Source organism: Corapipo altera, unplaced genomic scaffold, assembly GCF_003945725.1.
Source record: "Corapipo altera isolate COAL_440 unplaced genomic scaffold, ASM394572v1 295, whole genome shotgun sequence".
NCBI lineage: Eukaryota > Metazoa > Chordata > Aves > Passeriformes > Pipridae > Corapipo > Corapipo altera.
In genome coordinates this window covers 966,067-983,809 of record NW_020884936.1, presented here as the reverse complement: position 1 = coordinate 983,809, position 17,743 = coordinate 966,067, and the positions used below count along the sequence as shown (strand labels likewise).

The window sequence follows — 17,743 nt, the reverse complement described above, 5'->3', positions numbered from 1 at the left end:
TAAGGAAGTGGAAAAAAGACATGCACTTTTCAAGAAAGAGTCATCCCATGTGTTCAGTTACTTAAAATGTAACAAAAATTGATTTACCTGCTGATGGTCTTGTCTTTCCCCATTACCTGTACTCTGGTTTAGACTGACCTTGTATTAAGCCAGCTCAAATTAGTTGATACAGAATCACAGAGTCATAGAGTACTTTGAAAGGAACCTTCAAGTTCAGCTCATTCCAACATCTGCCATGGTCAGATGGCACTTTCCACTAGACCAGGTTACTCCAAGCTCCATCCAACCTGGCCTTGGACACTTGCAGGGATGGAGCAGTCACAGCTTCTCTGGGCAACCTGTGCCAGGGCCTTACCACCCTCACAGGAAAGAATTTCTTCCCAATATCTAATTTAACCTTGCCCTCTTGTTTAAAGCCATTCTGCCTTGTCCTGCCACTCCAGACCCTTGTCCAAAGTCTCTTTCCAGCTCTCTTGGAGTCCCTTCAGGCACTGGAAGATCTCCCCAGAGCCTTCTCTTCTCCAGGTGAACACACACAGCTCTCTCAGCCTGGTCCCAGAGCACAGAGAGGCTCCAGCCCTTGTGGCATGTTCTTGGCCTCCTCTGGACTTTCTCCATCAGGTCTGTGGCATGGTTTAGTGGTGGACTTGGCAGTGCTGGGTTAGTGGTTGGACTCAATGACCTTAGAGGTATTTTCCAACCTTAATGATTCTGTGATCCTACACCTACTGGCCTCAACCAGAGAAATTTCGACATCTTTCTATGACAATGGCTAATTCCCAACCTGGTCATTGGAAAGGACATTCACATTTGGGACTATTCTTTTAGTTTTTGTCTTACACAGCTCTCTAAGGGATAATGAATCCACTGAAGGTGCCTCTTAGGAAAAACAAGGTGTGAACCACATAAAGCTGGTATTTTTGAGATCTCCCATGTTTCTAGACATTCCACAGAAGCAACCCCTGGGAAAGCTGATCCCTTGTGTTCCTTTATTTGCTGATATTTTGGTATAGTGTCTGGATGCTGAAGGGAGGTAGCTGACCTGCAGACCCAGCTACCCACTGATTCCTGGGAAGTTTGCAGGGCAGTGAAGGAGTAAGAAAGTTGAGAAGACCAGAGAGAACAGAAATCTCCTTGATATATAGGATTTTATTTTGTCTGTGATCGATCAAACAATTATTGAAACAAAAAACCCCTTAGCAAAGAAGAGCCTGGCAGTCTTACTTGAAGAGCTGTTAAATAGAACCTTGGATGAAAAGAGATACAGAAATGCTACAACTTTTTTTTTTATTTAATTGATTATATCATACAAGTACTTTTATTTATTAACTGGGAGTGAAACTCTGTTGTTAACTGAGGGAATACAATTTCTGTGCAAGAGTTCTGTGCCGAGGGCAAATTAAACCCAAGATTGTTTTTATTATTTCCATCATTAGCAGTCAAGAGAAAACTTTCTTTTTCCAAACATTGCCAAAAATAATCTTGTTGCTTGTTTTAAATTGGAAAGATTAGTAAAATAATCAGGAAGCAGGTTCTTGATATGCCTCTGAAAGGCATTAGAGATAGGTCCCATCACCTATGGAATGAGAATTACTGAATAGATGTTGAGCTACAATATATTCTTGTGAAAGAGCTCCATAAACTGCCTGATTAACAGTTATCAGCCCCAGTGAGTCCCAACTGAATTGTTACATGGCGTAATTTAATCAGGTACTGGAATACATTTCAGGATTTTCCAGTTGTTGTTTGGTTCCCTCGTGTAAGTGCAAAGCAGTCTAAGACAGAATGTTTAAAAACATACCTGGCAGTAGAAAATTTATCTTCCATTAGGCCTTCTTGGCTGCCACCAACTATCCCTTAAGTGTGTTCTTTATTCTCGTGTCTCCTTTGTCAGCACAGCTTGGCCACTGCTTTGCTCCATCACCTTCCAGCCCTCTCACAAATTCCTGTGACATCCTTGGAACCTCCTCCATTCAGCCAGCATGAGATTATCTTATTAATAAGACCAGACAAGTAGCAGTGACCTTATTACTGGATATTCACACTGTATAATATCCTTGTTAAATACACAGACAGTGACTGATCTCCCAAGGGACTGGATCACATTATTATTGTCCTTCTGTGTCGTCCATCAGTTCACATGTTTTGGAATCCAGTACCTTCCTAAAAACCATTTGTGTCATTCAGAATTGGTAAAGGAACAAAGTTTTTTTGTGAAGGTAGGAAGAGAACAGGTTGTCTTCAGGTGCTCACTGCCCCGTGAAGCTGTTTAATGTAACAGTGGTTTAATAGTCTGCTTTATGTGTGTTCACGGACCAGGGCGAGACAATACTGCTGCAGGTCATCTGTTAATTGAAGTTTCAGAGCCTTCAGCTGATGTATGTTTTCTGGCAGCCCTTGTGTTGGAAATAATGTCTTTTGTTTGGGAGATGTAGGTGAAACTTAAAGAGTCACATGAATATAACTCTGCTGTTCTTCACAGTGAGCCAGCTCTGAGAGGGGGATAATGCAGGGTGCAGAGGAGCACAAAAAAACCTTTGTTTGTTTGTTTGAACTTTAATAAGAAATGGCTGTATGCTCAAAAAAACAGTCACAGCTGCTTTTTATCTTTTAATGAAGAATTATATTTAATGAGCGTTGCCTCTGACTGCAAATCTGAGAGGTTGCTCATAAGACTTCCAGTTCTTCTCTAGGAGTTGTTAGTCCTTTTCACAGTAAATGAGAAAGGACTCTTAATGACACCAGTTAAGAGATGTGAAAACCTTTATGGTCTGATGGGTCAGTTAAAATGAGACAACAAAACTCTCAGCCCAGACGGGAACAATTTGGGCTCTTTGTGGAAAGATGAATGTCCATGACTTAAGTAGTAGAAGGAAGAATGAGCTTGCACAGCCCAGGCAATTACAGTTTCTTTCTCCCAAGAAAATGAAATAATTTGGAGACTTTGCAAGCGTTTCTGTGTGTTTATGTACAAAGATAAAATGGGCCCCTCCATGTGAGCAGGAGTGGGGTGGGTGGGCTGCAATGTCTTTATGTGACTTGTAATTTTTTCTGGACCAAATCTCCATTATCTACCTGTCATTATACAGACAAAACCCCAGAAGTAATGACTGTATGAACTATTTATATGCCCAAAGCTGGCATGTCTTTGAGGACAGTGGTTACAGTGCTGACAGAGTGGTTTCTTCAGGGCAAGGCAAAAGTTCTGCAATTATGTCCCTGCCACTGGATATGGAAAAAGCTCATGAGAGATCATAGAATTGTATAACCAACTAATGGTTTATGTTGGAAGGAACCTTAAAAACCATCTAGTCCCAACTCCCCTGCCATGGGCAGGGACACCTTTCACTAGTTTCTCCAAGCCCCGTCCAACCTGGCCTTGGACACTTCCTGGGATGGGGCAACCACAGCTTCTCTGGGCAACCTGTGCCAGGGCCTCACCACCCTCACAGGGAAGAATTTCTTCCCAATATCCCATCTAACCCTGCCCTCTGGCAGTTTGAATCCATCTCCGCTTGTCCTGTCACTCCATGGTCTTATCAAAAGTCCCTCTCCAGCTCCCTTGTATCCCCCTTAGGCACTGGAAGATTCTAGGATCTCCCTGGAGCCTTCTCCTCTCCAGGCTGAAGACTGCCAGCTCTACCAGCCTGTCTCCGGAGCAGAGGGGCTCCAGCCCTTGGAACATCTCCATGGCCTCTTCCAGACCTACTCCAGTAGTTACACACCTGACCTTTTACCTTTTAAAACATGCATATTTTTTATTTACAAAAATAATTATTATTCTTCTTTTTTCTCGTTTTACGAGCCTGTTCCTCTAGGTCTACTCTAGTCTCACCCTTATCAATTAAGGAATTGTGTACAGAAAGGAAGGGATAAGTAAAAAATTCTTACACCTTAATCATTGCATTGGTGAGCACTATAGAACATAGAAAAATCAACCACAAGCAGATCTTCACCATCCAAGACTAATTTCTCACCTTGATACAATGTTGTCTTCTGGTAAAGCTCCATAATTTATGTTCCAGATTAGGAAAACACATCCCCCAGTTTGTGGCCTTGGTGTTGCTTGTTGAAATGTCATAAGATCTGGTTGACACAGAGTCATAGAATATCCTGAGTTGGAAGGGACTCACAAGGATCATCAAGTCCAACTCCTGAAATGAGGGTTTGTGGATACACTTTATTCACACTGCTTTTCAAGTTGCACTTTCTCTTCCATTTTATGATAAATCCATAGTATTTAGTGCTAGACATGCTTTTTTGGATGCTTCAAAAATACACGGTCTCAGTCATGGATATGACGTGAATCCTTCCGTACTGGAGGGGGAGAGCATGGAAAACCAAGCTGCCAAAGGAATAAATCTTTCTTTCCTTTTCATTTGGGAGCATTAGACTTATCTTGTAATTTGAATCTTCACCAGTTTGTTTGAGTTTGTTACAGGTTCCTGTCTGCTCCTGCAGTTGCTCAGGAGGCTGACTGTGCTGCCTACACCTCAAATTTCCAAATGTCCCTCGAAGATCAGAGGGAAGCACTTGTGTTTTGTGGGATTTACCTGGGAAATGACAAGATATTTAGTAAGTTGGGATGTTTCTGGTTAATACTAAGAGTGAATTAATTGAGTGGGAAAAGGGAGAGGGGTACAAGACAAGCAGTTAATTAGGGTCGAGGTTCCCCATCCTCAGGGGTTTGTGCAGGGATATTGTGAGAAAAAAATGAGGCTTTTAGGACTGACTTGGCTGTTCCTAATGAAATCACAGGTAACAGTGTTATTTTAGTTCAGAACCCAACTACTTCATCTTTTGTAAACCAGTACTTATATGGAAATATTGCAAATAAATATACCTGGGAGGTGAGGGGGGAAAAGCTTCTCATAATAGTGGGAATTTAAGCTGATTCAGATTCTTAGGGATCTGTGGGCTATAAAAAGCTTTTCACTCAGTGACTATTGTGAGAAGCCATTTGAAACCTCATTTGCAAATTCAGCACATGAAATATGAAGTACAAATAGATGATGTGACACTGTGACACTGCATTATTTGTCCAACACACCAGAATTTTGTGGGCATTCTTAATACAGAGACTGAAATGAAGGGAGTCGTTGATAGAAACAGGTAAAGAGAAAATATAGGAATAAATAGAGATACAATACAGGCCCATTTAGGAAGTGACCCAGGTACGTCATCTTTGTTAACAATAAAGGAAATATTTTCCATTGTGTTAAACACTGTCCAATTACATGGATGAAGTTATAAAAAAATACAAAATGAAATCTCTACAGAGATATTTTTTTTTTAACCAGTTACTTTGAGTTAGTTTGCTAAATATGATTCCCAAAAGTCACCTTGAAGTTGGGAACTCTGGGAAATTTTCCGGTTTGGCTCTTTTATGAACCATCACAGAGAAATGTAGAATCTGTGTTGGAAGGGACCTTAAAGACCATCTCGTTCCACCCCCCTGCCATGGACAGGGACACCTCCCACTAGCCCAGGTTGCTCCAAGCCCCATCCAGCCTGGCCTTGGACATCTCCAAGGTTGGGGTGTACATTATCTGACCATAATAAATTGTAGTGATCCAAGAATGTGACAGCAGCAGAGAGGAGTTTTGCCTTCTCCCACCTGCACTTACATTCTCTGGTGGGGACCATACGCCCTGAAGCACCTGGTGGGACAATGTTTGGAGCTATAATGTTTCTCATTGACGTGACTGGTCCATCTTATCCAGTGGAAGGGAAAATTCTGCTTCATTTTGTAGAATATTTTTGCCCCTTTATTGTCTGGTCCTCTTCATTCTTAAAAAAAAAAAATAATCAAAACCAAAAACAAACCCTACAAAAATCCTTTCTTTAAAAAAAAAAAACAAATTGGATTTTCTTTTCTTTTCTTTTTTTCTCTTCTCTAACCTTCCAGTTAATCATACAATGTGTCCTAATCTTTTAAGCAGTACGCAAGTTTGAGGAGTTAATTAACTGCAAAAGTTTTTAAGAGACTTTTAAATCCTGCAAATCCAATGTCTAATGTGTAGCATGAACTCTTGTGTAAAAGGAGGTAACTGTTAATTTTGCAGTATTTAAAATCAACGCTGTAAAAACTGTAGCTGTGGGCCTAGGATTATAAACATAATTTGAAGAATGCAGTAAGAAGGAATGAAAATTATTCTTGACTTGTGCTATCTGGTTCCTTATCCCAGATAAACCATTACCACATTATAGTGTGTCATTTCATTGAGGGAGAAAATAGATTACGTCTTGAGAGTAAAATGTTTAAGCATAGTAAACTAAAAAGTAAAATCAAATTTAATTTGTGATATACATTCATTATCAAGATTACATTAGCAATGTTAACAAAAACGAATTTTTTCCTACCTTCTTTCAAAAGGAATAGTGTGATGCAACTTTGATAAAAGGAGAAATGCCCACCTTAAAAATAATTGGTCAATTATCACTCCCAACTGAGAAGTTATTTCCAAACCCTTAACATTTTAGTGGTTATTTATCTTTTCTGAATTAATCTAAATTAATTGATTGTCATATCTAATTGTTCTTGGGCCAGAAATGCCCTCCAACTTGAATCAGTCTTTGCAGCTCTTCTCTTCTAGAGATCTTGGCTGTTCAGAATATTAAGTCCTTCTGGTTTTATTTACTCTGGTAAGCACAGCAAGTTCCTGTGGGTCCCATTGCTTACCTAGACAGCCCCGTGCTGCTGAATGCACTGACAGGAATTTTCTTTCAGTCCTTGTATTTGGGGTTTATCTGTCTTAAACAGGAGTGATAGGATTTTTTCTCATGTTTCAGTACCAGTGTCTCAGACAGCAGCAAAGATCCCTTTCTATACTGATGTCACATGAGCTCCATTGTACATTTGAAAACCAAATTTATCCTGTTCTTTTCTGGTTTCAAATCTCAGCTGAAACATTTTATGTGCATTTATAATGACCAGAGGTAGATTTGATTTATGCGGGGGTGGGGGGGGTGTTGTTGTAAAAATTGTCTTAACATTTAGAAAGTCAGATCTCTTTTTAAAATAGCTGAGTGTGTCTGGACTGTTGTGGGTTTGGTGCTGGTTGCGTTCTCCAGCTGTGTATCCAAGGAATATCAGCCTCTCAGCAATGCAGACTTGATGATGGTGTTGGTATGTGCACAAATATACACTGAATTAGAAGCTCTCAGAACCACCCAAGGTGGTGTTATTACACAACTGAAATAATCACAGAATCACAGAATATCCTGAGCTGGAAGGGACCCACAGGGATCATCCAGTCCAACTCCTGGCCCTGCACAGACACCCCAACAATCCCACCATGTACCTGAGAGCACTGTCCAAAGTCCTTTTGAGCTCTCTCAGGCTTTGGGCTGTGACCACTTCCCTGGGGAACCTGTTCCAGTGCCCAACCACCCTCTGGGTGAAGAACTGTTCCCAATATCTGGCCTAACCCTCCCCTGACCCAACTTCACATCTCTCTCATCTCCTATGACTGGCTCTTTCTAGTTGCATCTCAGAAATTATGTGTTCATCCAAAAATAGCAGTATTTGGGCATAAGGAATGTCATATAAAAAGGCATGGAACAGGTTTTGTTTTCTTTTGGAGTTAGTTTGATTTTTTTTTTTTTCCCTGAGAATGTGGCAGCTTTCCATGCCTTCAAGAAAATACATTTTTCTTAGAAAAAAAAAGCTTAATTAAGAGTAGCAACAGCGGTTGTAATAATAAGATATGTGCATAAGTAATATATTGAATGGGAATTTATAGATGCATCCCGAGAACTTGACAGAAGGAAGGACTAATATACAGAAATATAGAAATATTAATGTGAGACATCTTCAGAGCCATCCTTTTCATATTCCCAGTAGAAATACAGCAGTAGATGACACCTAGTGGATTTTGGCATTAACTGCTACTGGAATGGACCTGAGCTTAAAAAATGTGGTAATTACTGGAGTAAGTAAAAAATATTCCTAGAGCTGTTGCATCTCACTGTTCCTGTTGTTCTAGTTACAGATGAGAATTTTTTAACATTGCTGAATTATCCGTCCTGTTAAAAAAATTGTAGTCTCAATGGGACAGCAACAAGAGGGAGCAAGGGCCTTTTTCAGCCTTTAATTAATTAATTTATAAATATTTATTTTATACTTCCGGCAGTTTTAGGATTTAAATTATAAATACACTATTTTTGTCTACTAAAAAAATAGGTTTATCTTTAGCTGATAATTATTGCATGAAACTATACTATAGTATATACTATAGAAAAAAAGGAAAAGCATTTTTTTTTCTCACAAGAAGCAGAGAATCTGTTTTATTTGACTGTTATCGTGGTCTTTCTCAAGGCATAGTTTCGTTACACGAAATGCTAAGAAATTTAGTATAACAAGCTTTACCTCACCAAAAAACTCAGTTTTTCTTCAGTCTGAGGACACCTTTTTTTAGAGATTCTTCTGAAATTGTCATGCATTTATTGAGAATCTTAAGTGCTGTTTTATTGGTGGATCAAAACACCTGGTAAGAATGAAAAATATTTTCCTTCTTTCTGTAGATAGCTCAGAGGTAAGGAAATAGATGTCTTACAAACAAACTTCATTCCCTAATAAAAATACAGTTCAGTACTTAATCTTAGTGAAGAAAATTAACATAATTCATTACTACAACCACCATTTGCACCATCACATTCTCACCAGAATGGATGCACTTCTCTTAGTGGGCACATGCTGGTTTCTGTTTGCAAGGTGATTTGGATCCACGCTGCAAATTAGACTCTTTAGGGATGTTATTCCGTTTTTGTTTTTTTTTCTTTTTAAATTTAGTACAGGTCTAACTCACATCTCTTGTACTCACTTGTTCATGAGCCACACTGGTGAATTTGTCAAAAACTTACAATTTGTGTGTGATCATGAGGTGGGCAGGTATGCGACAGAAAGTTTTGTGTTGATTTAGTTGTGTCTCTACTTGTTGAGATGACAGACATGAGAGCAGTGTCACCTCAGAGAACACAGGGTGTTAAAAAACATCCGAGGATGTTTGTGAGGATGGTGGCTCAGGTAGATTTGTCCCAAGGAGAAGCAGCTGGTGCATCCCTGTGCCTTTCACACCTTTTATATCCCTGGAGAAACTCCATCTAATAACCAGCTCCCCTGGAAGCCCTGGTGGTTGATGTTCCTACATGGCAGATGTGCTGAATTGGCCGGAATCCATTTTAATCTCTCGTTTACAAACTCTGATAATGAAGCCTTGACCTCCCAGCAGATGGGACTTGCAAGGCAGTTCTGCTCACTGCTGACAGGATCTGGGGGCCGGTCTGTGCCTGGGCATGTGGCTTTTCTGTGCAGTGGAGTGGCAGATTTGCTCAGGGACTGCAGGGTACTGGAGTCACAATAACTCGTGGAATTATTGAATAAACACACCTGCACCACAGCCAAACAAACAGTAACTGCTTTGCTGTGAACTCACCATGTATCCTTCTAGATACCGTGTTCAGAACAAGTATGAGCTTCCAAAACTGATTAGAACTATTTAGATCAGTAAGCAACTCAAGAGAGCAATCCAAGCTGCCACACTCCCATCCCTGAAAGTACTCAAGGCCAGGTTGGATGGGGCCTGGAGCAACCTGGTCTCGTGGACAGTGTCCTGCCCATGGCAGAGGGGTTGGACTAGATGAGCTTTAAGTTCTCTCCCAACCCAAACCATTCCGTGACTCAGCGATTCTGTACTTTACCTTCTGATCATGGGCTGATTACAGATGTGCTGCAACTTTGAGATAATGAATTTTAACCTGGATATTGGATCACTTTGTGAACAGTCAGTGTGGCTGTTGGAAGGTGGTGGTGTTTGCACATCTGTGTCTTACACTCAGGTTTCTTGGAAGGGGTTTTTTTCAGAATGCATGTTTAGAAAATAAGGAAAGTATTTCTGATGCAGTAGAAGGGAAATAATGTAATAGATCTGTTGATTTGCATTCATTATGTTGTGCTTAAATTGCTATGTAGGAACCTCTGTGGTTTAATCAACATGCAAACCACAAATTGTTCCCTACCCAAGGGTAAACCCCATGGAATATACAGACAGAGTGTATCCCAAGGTAGCTGTGATGACAAGAGCTGCTGTCCCATGCAGTGCTGGTCCCTGTATGGCACTTACTCTTGTGCATGTGATGTGCTCCTGGCCACACGTGTGCCCTGAGGAATGTGTGTGGCTGTGCTGGGACACTGCAGACCCAGGTTTGTGCTCAGGATGGATCAGTGACACACGGCCACATCACAGATGTACTTTGTTCAGACTCCAAATTGACATACTGCTTGGGTGTGAATGCAGAGCAGATGGGCTGCTTTGGGATATTAATACACTTGGACACTCACAGAGACAGATTGAAAGGCTGAGAGAATTGGGATTGTTCAGCCTGAAGAAGAGAAGGCTCTGGGGAGACCTTGTAACACCTTCCAGTATCTAAAGGGGTTTCAAGAGACCTGGAGAGGGACTTTGGACAAGAGCCTGGAGTGAGAGGACAAGGGGGAATGGCTTCCCACTGCCAGAGGGCCGATTAGATCTTAGAAAAATGTTCTTCCCTGTGAGGGTGGTGAGGCCCTGGCACAAGTTGCTCAGAGAAGCTGTGGCCCTGGACATGTCCAAGGCCAGGTTGGATGGGACTTGGAGCAACCAGATGTAGCTGAAGGTGTCCCTGCCCATGGCAGGGTTTGGAACGAGATTATATTCAAGGTCCCTTCCAACCCAAAACCATTCTGTGATTCTTTGGTCTTGCATTGAGAGATAGAGAAGTTGCACTGCACTAAAACCTTCATGGAGAGCAGCAAGGGATGGTAATATTAAGTTCAGTACTTAACTTGAGAAGACTTAGAGCACCTGTACCAGACAATAATTTTATTCCTGTTCTAAATGCCCCTGTCCATGAATTATATGAGGAACCCGAAGTACATTATGTGCTGTACTTTTAGTTTTCAAATACCCCTTTAGGTGTTCCATGTGAGGATTGGGTGGTACCAACCATATGTAGTTAGCACTAATAAAAGATGATAGCACTTTCAGAGTCCTCCTGGTGAATAATTTCTGGAACTGTTTACTTACCCCATCTCTTCTGAAGAGGAGGGAGCCATGAACATTGTCTTCATTAGAGCATGTCTGACTTTGAAATTGCCAAATACTTAAACCAGTTGTGTGTGTGTACAGTTCTATGCACTGACATGGAAACATCTGGATTTCTGTGCCTTTTACCATTGTATGGGGTGTATGTGAGTGTGCCATGCACCCAACTGGAACAGGAATGAATTTAGTGTCTGACATTGGAGGGAGAAGGCAGCCTCCTTGTCCCAGGAGGTGGCAAAATCTAAAATTTGGGGGTTGCATTCTGTCCTCACGGGTCTTCCTGACTTCACTAAAATTAGGATCATATTCTTCAGGGTTTTGTGTGGTCTGGGTGTCACAAAACCCAGGGGGAGAACCACTGGCAGACCCTCTCCTGGCTGGACACAGAGTCACACGAGCTCAACTTCACTGGCCCTAGAACCTGACCAACTTAAATTCCAAATTCACCTGGTGTGCTGACTCAGCACCACAAATAAATCTGAGCCCAGTGGTGACATCTGTTTATTATTTAGTGTGCTAAGGACAGGCTTTCTCAAGTCAGTGCTTCAGGGCTCAATGCATGGTGAATATACATAGAAGCAAAAGATAGAAGTTCTGCCTTGTATCACAAAAACCTTGATGTTAAAAGAATAACTAGAGAGCCAGTTTCCTGTTCTGGTGCTGACCGTGATGCCTAGAGTGGAAATAAATTAAAGACCTTTTTGCACTGCCAAAGGCTTTGAAATATTAATCTTACAGCAGCCCACATGGCACTGAGGGCTTAAATACTTTATTCACCAAATTGGTGTTCAGAGTCTTTTGCGAAAGCTAGAAAGGACTTGCATCAATTTGTCTTTACTTTCAGTCATACATCTCGAGGCAAGGCTGGCTCTTTGGGTGTTAATATTAAGCTGCTGATGTGCATTTACTTTTGTTTGATATAAAAACCCCGTTGTGATCTTCTATAAAATCCATAGGTGTTGAGAACACTAACGCTTGCCACAGTGGTCTGCTGATACCAGCGGCAACTTTGGAATGTGCTCCACATTTTGTAAAATAAACTGGGGATTTCAGAGTTAAATCTAACCAAGTAATAAGCCACAGACTCAGGAGCTGGGAGTTATCCATGGCCAGGCTGATTTCTATGTTCTTCATCCCTTTTACCACGTGATGCAAGGTTTTGGAGCACACAGGACAGTGATCCCACTAGATGGAGCAGGGAAGCAGCAGTGCTGGATAGGTTGGGCTGTGAGGGCAAAACCACATTGTTATCAGTCAGAGAAAAGAGACAGCAGAGAATGGAATGGAATGAGAGGCTGAGGAGGGAAAAAATGGAGTGTGTGAGGAGGCAAACAACACATTTGAGAAAGATAATTTTAAAAAAGCAAGGCAGAGGAAACCTACATTGGAGATGTGTAATACTTATGGAGAAAAAACAATATGAAAACAGCTGTTGGGTCTTCTTTTTAAACCCTGAGTATATTTACTCTCTTCTTTAATCTATATTTTTCTGCATTTCTGTTTTCTCCATCTTCCAATGTAACTGGAAATAAAAAAATGAGGTTTGCTTTTTATAGTTAAATTGATATTTTATATCAATTTTTAGTGATATTTTAGTGTTGAGAGTCTTACTTAAAGCTGAAGTATCCTCAGGAATGCATTTAATTCAGGGATGTTTTGCAATCATGACTTTCATTGTTTAATTCCAGTAGGGAAGATTTAACTTCACTTGACTATTCCAGAAATATTCTTCTTAAACTACCTCACCATGTGCCTGAGCTCTGCTTTTGTTACTCTGATTTTGTACCTGATTTTCTTGTTGATGCAAGGAAAACTATGGTGTTCAGGGGGGATTTTTCCACTGCTGCTGCTGTTAAATATTATTAAAAAGAAATATTATTTCACTTGCTACTTGTAACATGAACTTACTACATGAAATATAAAGCTACAGCTCGATAGTCAGATAGTGAAAGGAGCCAACTCTGTTACAGAGTTTGCCTTCTTGATCGTTTTGGAGTATTAAGAAAATGTTAGGAAAAAAACCCTGATACAGTAAATCAGATTTATTTCTGAATGATTTGTATGAAATTAAAGTAGGATAAACCAGCAGAAAGTTGTAACTGAAGTTGTTTTTTTTTTTTTAATGGAAGTTTCCAAGACATACTTTTAACTTATCAATGCAGAATAATGTAGCATATTTTCCCCCAGCAACAAAGGAGCTACTATTACAATAAGAAATAGCTCAAATCCTATAAAAATCAATAAGTCTTCTCAGACATAGGGAAGGCTTTGATCACCATACGGTTCTGAGGTTGTGTCCTATTTAGTATCATATATCACCCATACATCCTTTATAGCATCATGACATCAATTTCAGGAGAGTTCTGGGTGATTCTAATTTCTGCACCTGCAGATACAGGATTTAATCCAAGACCAGCTGGGACCATGCTGGTGATCCATTTTGGTTTACATAAAAATTTCCTTTAGGGGAGAGCTTCACATTACTCTTTCTCTAGTGAAAAAGAAAATGATTCAAGGATTTCAGTTCTCCTCTGTTGCTCATTTTCACTGTGGTGGGAAAATTGCCTTCCAGCTGTGCTTCTCAGTGAAATTATTTATGGGACTTCATTAAAACTCAATTAATGAAGACTGACAAATTAAAGAAAAAAAATAAGGGTCTTATTGTAGAATGACAGAATCATTTGGGTTGGAAGGGACCTTAAAGATCATCTCATTCCAACCCCCTGCAGGGACACCTTCCACTAGACCAGGCTGCTCAGAGCTCCATCCAACCTGTCCTTGAACACTTCCAGGGATGGGGAGTCCACAACTTCCCTGGGCAGAAGATCTCTGGGCAAAAAGACTTCTTTGGTCTTCCCCAAAAGAGATATTTTTTTCCTTAATCCAAATATTCTAAAGCTAAACATATTTGGGAATCCGCTCCCCAGCATTCCCTGTGCAAACATTTTACATCTTTTAAAATATGAGTTTATAATGGTCTGTCTCAAAACTGGAGACGTGGTCAGGTGTAGGAAATTAATGTTTGGAGGAGCTAAAGGGAAGTCAGTCTTGAAGACAAGCTGCAGTTACAGAATCTCTGCCAGAGCCCCATTATGAAGCAAAGAGTTTCTCTTTCCTGGTACAGCCTCTTAATTGCCATTACCTGAAACAGGCTAATCTAAGTGATTACAATCTGCTAAATCCGAAAACATGGAAAAAATTTCCATAGGTTCTGCTATCAGGGTCTCTGGGAATGCCACCAGCATGAAAACACTGAGTGTTTAGGGGCAACAGAAACTACAAGTTCAGAATTAAGAATTTCTTACCCTGTTTTGGGGAGAAAACAGCTTGAGAAATCATATAGGCAGTAAGGTAAGCATTTGTATGTGTTTTGATGATTCATGCCCTCAATGGGTTGGGATCATAGTTCATGAGCTCTCTGCGTTTTCTCTTGCGTGGAATTAAAAAAGTGAAAGAATAAATACTGCAGTGTTAGAACTGTGGTGTCTGGGAATAGCCTTGAAAATGTTAACAAATCTCTAATTAGAAGCAGGAGTGTTCATGGGAGTTGTGAATCATTTGTTGAGAAAAGTGGATCCGAGCAAATGAAATGCTTCCAAATAGCAATGACAGGGAGCTGTACGTGGAATTTGGGTACAGGATTACTTCATCCCAGTATCCACAGACTAACAAAGGGCGTTGGTGGCAAAGCAAAAAAAGTAAACAAGACTTCCACACAAAAGAAGGTCAAGAAAAGATAGAACGGTTTGATAGATTTGATGGTGCTATAAAGATTTTATGAATAATATCCATCATCAGGACAGACTGGACAACCCAGATTCTGCTTTCCATGTTGCTGTCCAGCGCACAGGAAGACAATAACAGAATAATTAGGTTAGAAGGGACTTGTGAAGGTCTCTCTTCCGAGCCTCTGGTCGTCCTAGATCAGATTGATCAAGGTCTTATCGAGGCAAATTTGAATATTCTCTAGGGTGGGTATTCCAGAGAAAGAGCAATACCAGAATAAAAGAAATATAGAAAACAGAAGTAATAAAAATGAGACAGAGGCTACTGAGAGATTGTGAGGTTATGTTGGCAGCTCAGTACAGCATAGGAGACAAAAGACTGAGATGGACAATGAGTTGATGGTTCAGCCCTCAAACATTCACATACAGTGGAAAGATGAGCCAGACACCATATGCAGAACAGATGTAAGTAAGGTAGGGAACTGAAGAAGTATAGTAGGATGGTGGTAAAAGAGACCATTGTCAGATCCAGGCAGGTTTAGAAAAACATGGTACAAGAAAGTCAAAGAAAACCAGGTATAAGCAATTCAAAGACTCTCTAGGCTGCTTCTGGTGGAGAAAAGTCATCAGTGTGAAGTCAATTTTCATCCAGCCATGCAAAAATAAACTGAACTAACTGTATTTAAGAACCACTTGGGTGCTCTTGAAAGCAAATAAATTAAAATATGATGGCAGTCAATATCATGTCTTTGTGCTGAACCCTGTGCCAACAACCCTGTGCCCCCACAGGTCAGGAAATGCAGGTGTGGAAGGAATATTAACAGTGCAAATGGATAAAATAAGGGTGCAGTGAGATGCACGAAGCTAAGAGGAGGGAACTTGGATTTGTAGGTGACTGGAATATGAAAAAGAGACAAGAAAAAATAATATACCTATATGTTTATTTATATATATATGTACACTGGGATGAATATAATTGCAATTTAGCTGTACATGCAGCATTTCAATGTACACTGCATTATATCCTAACAGAGTATATACCAGTATTTATGTGGGTAATATACTAGTCTACTTATACAATTGAGAAAATACCCAGTGCAAGGTGTATAGTGCTCAAATTGCCAATAATACATATTTTAGAGTAAAGCTGGAAAGTTAGAATTTGCCGTTTATTGCTATAAAATGTGACTTTTGCTCCTGTCCAGTGAAGCTGAGGCTGCCTTGCTGTGAAGTGGCAAAAATGCCCACAATATATTGAAGCAGCCCAGAGTTCATGGCCAGAATTTTCAGTAGGAGTGAGTGTTTTCTTTTTACTTTTGCTTTTGTTTGTCATCCTTTTTCCTTTTTTTTCCTTTTTTTTTTTTCTCTTTTCTTTTTCCGACTTTCCAGTTTCAGACAACTTGCCATTTGGGACCACTGAGGTGCTCTGAGTTTCTAGAAATCCGAGGGAGCTTACCTTAAGCTTTGCAGTCAGGATTTGAAGCTTTTTGGTATTCATGTATTCCTTCGGGCCTCTGTGAGTTCTTGCAAAGGCACAGAGGAGTAAGCAGTGGGATGTGGAGTTTCTGCCTGTCGTTTTGCTCCTCTAGGATTTTACCAAAAGGAGAATTATGTCAGTGGGGGGAGTCTGGCTGTGTCCTGCAATTCAGATACGTGGCAATTCAAGCACACTCCTGTGAGAATACATGAGAAACACAGAGTAGGAAAGGAATCAGATTGCTATCACCAGTAATATCCAATCTTGTTTTCTTTTTGCCACGTTATTTGGGTATATTGCAAGTTTTTCTTTCCTTTTTTTTTTATTTTTTTTTTTATTTTAATGGGCCTAAACCAAATGGAAAATTAACATCTGAACAAAAGATATTCCACACCCCTGAAATATATTTTCTTCCCCTCTTTCTGTTGTGAATTCATTATCTGAGAAGATTGTTTAGGTTTCAGAAACTGTCACTCTCAATACAAAGAACAGCTCATGCCGCCTCCTTCCTTTAACTCAGTGGGAATGTTGTGCACAGGAGAGCTGACACAGAGTTATGATATTATCAGCATCATTTAACTTCTTGAACTTAATTTACTTCATTAACATTTTTATTACATTTTGTTACTATTGCATATTGAGAAAAAACATAGTTGTGAAGTCACCCAGTTCGGGCTGAGCCACCAACATGTGGCTCAGGAATGGCAACGTGCTTTCACTGCCACATTAAATTGGATTAAACAGTTCAGCTTTCCAGCTGCTCCAGTACCTGTCCCGTTGGCAAAGGTGTGGAATAATCTACGACTCAGTTTTCAAGATCACAGTTCTACAGTCTGGCCAAATGAGATGATAGAAAGAAAAATGGTCTGTTGACTGTGGGACTGGTGTTTGATTTCAAGCCTTGATGCACCAACACTTCAGTGGGAAATGATCCTGATGGGATGAGGGTTTGCAGTCTGTCCTCAGACGACTTGAAGGCTGTAAATTACCACACCTGGTGTTTGCCTTTGTTTCTTCCTGATAACAGGTGGAAAATGTGTGCTTATGGTATTTTTGTGATTGAGTTCCTGAAGGTCACAGATACTAAAGAGTTGGTTTGTTTTTTTCTGCAGTGATGTTGCAGATTTTAATGAGTTTTTTAAAAGTATGTTGGCATAACATATATGATTCTAATAAGTATATGTTATATGGCAGGATGGTTGGAACTAAATGATCTTGAAGATCCCTTCCAACCCAAGCCTTTCTATGATTCTGTGATTATCACCCAAACTTTTAGAGTTCCAAGAATTTAGAGGATCCAGTTCTTCTGGAGTTCTTGTAAATGTTTTCAATATTTTATTGCTATCTGGGTGTTAGGAGCATGGAATTTCACCTTAACTTCTGTTCGGTGGTAAAGAACTGAAGGTCATGTCATTTATTTCAAAATCTCTTTTCCTTTCAATGTTCAGAATGGTCTT

General features: G+C 40.2%; 1 protein-coding gene across 4 annotated transcripts in view; it reads left to right on the top strand.

The window, feature by feature from the left end:
* The window catches only part of CTNNA2 (catenin alpha 2), a 505,236-nt gene that overhangs the window by 293,874 nt on the left and 193,619 nt on the right, over window positions 1–17,743 (top strand). The gene's annotated exons all lie outside the window — the stretch shown is intronic.